Source organism: Lygodium microphyllum, unplaced genomic scaffold (genome assembly GCF_053477565.2).
Source record: "Lygodium microphyllum isolate KBCC unplaced genomic scaffold, Lygodium_microphyllum_v1.1.10 scaffold_375, whole genome shotgun sequence".
Taxonomy (NCBI): domain Eukaryota; kingdom Viridiplantae; phylum Streptophyta; class Polypodiopsida; order Schizaeales; family Lygodiaceae; genus Lygodium; species Lygodium microphyllum.
The window spans coordinates 13,225-15,000 of record NW_028229841.1 but is presented as its reverse complement, the minus strand read 5'-3'; positions in this window follow the sequence as shown (position 1 = coordinate 15,000).

The following is a 1,776-nucleotide window of genomic DNA, read 5'->3' as shown; positions in this document are numbered from 1 at the left end:
GTGGGCTGGGTCGAGCGGGGTATTTGGAGGCGTGGTGGGGTCGTGTGGATGGAGCGGGGTTTTTCGAGGTGGCGTGCGGGGTGGATGCGCCGCGTCGAGGGGGGGTGCGGTGGGGTGTGCCCTGACGCGGGGTGGGGTGGTGTGGATGCAACGGCTTTTTCGAGGTGGGGTGGGTTGGTGTGGATGCAGCGGGTTTTCCGAGGTGGGGTGCGCGGGGGCGTCGTGGGGGGGTGACGCGGGGTGGGGTGGGTCGAGCGGGGTTTTCGGAGGCGTGGAGGGAGCGGTGTTTTTCGAGGTGGGGTGCGGGGGCGGGCGTCGTGGGGGGGTGCGCCGTGTCGTGGGGGGTGACGCGGGGTGGGGTGGGTCGAGCGGGGTTTTCGGAGGCGTGGCGGGGTGCTGTGGAGGGAGCGGGGTTTTTCGAGGTGGGGTGCGGGGGTGCGCCGTGTCGTGGGGGGGGTGACGCGGGGTGGGGTGGGTCGAGCGGGGTTTTCGGAGGCGTGGAGGGAGCGGGGTTTTTCGAGGTGGGTGCGGGTGGGCGTTGTGGGGGGGTGCGCCGTGTCGTGGCGGGTGACGCGGGGTGGGGTGGGTCGAGCGGGGTTTTCGGAGGCGTGGCGGGGTGCTGTGGAGGGAGCGGGGTTTTTCGAGGTGGGGTGCGGGGGGGCATCGTGGGGGGGTGCGCCGTGTCGTGGGGGGGTGACGCGGGGTGGGGTGGGTCGAGCGGGGTTTTTGGAGGAGAGCTGGGGTGCTGTGGATGGAGCGCAACTTTTCGAAGTGGGGTGGGGGGGGGGGCGTCGTGGGGGGGTGCGGTGGGGTGGGGGGTGCGCCGTGACGCGGGGTGGGGTGGGTGGAGCGCGGTTTTTTGGAGGCTTGGCGGGGTGGTGTGGAGGGAGCGGGGTTTTTCGAGGTGGGGTGCGGGGGGGGGCGTCGTGGGGGGGTGCGCCGTGTCATGGGGGAGTGACGCGGGGTTGGGGTGGTCAAGCGGGGTTTTTGGAGGAGAGGTGGGGTGCTGTGGAGGGAGCGGGGTTTTTCGAGGTGGGGTGCGGGGGGGCGTCGTGGGGGGTGACGCGGGGTGGGGGTGGTCGAGCGGGGTTTTGGGAGGAGAGGTGGGGTGCTATGGAGGGAGCGCGGTTTTTCGAGGTGGGGTGCGCGGGGGCGTCGTGGGGGGGTGCGGTGGGGTGGGGGGTGCGCCGTGTCATGGGGGAGTGACGCGGGGTTGGGGTGGTCAAGCGGGGTTTTTGGAGGAGAGGTGGGGTGCTGTGGAGGGAGCGGGGTTTTTCGAGGTGGGGTGCGGGGGGGCGTCGTGGGGGGGTGACGCGGGGTGGGGGTGGTCGAGCGGGGTTTTTGGAGGAGAGGTGGGGTGTTGTGGAGGGAGCGCGGTTTTTCGAGGTGGGGTGCGCGGGGGCGTCGTGGGGGGGTGCGGTAGGGTGGGGGGGTGCGCCGTTTCGTGGAGGAGTGACGCGGGGTTGGGGTGGTCAAGCGGGGTTTTTGGAGGAGAGGTGAGGTGCTGTGGAGGGAGCGCGGTTTTTCGAGGTGGGGTGCGGGGGGGCGTCGTGGGGGGTGACGTGGGGTGGGGGTGGTCGAGCGGGGTTTTGGGAGGAGAGGTGGGGTGCTGTGGAGGGAGCACGGTTTTTCGAGGTGGGGTGCGCGGGGGCGTCGTGGGGGGGTGCGGTGGGGTGGGGGGGTGCGCCGTGTCATGGGGGAGTGACGCGGGGTTGGGGTGGTCAAGCGGGGTTTTTGGAGGAGAGGTGGGGTGCTGTGGAGGGAGCGGGGTTTTTC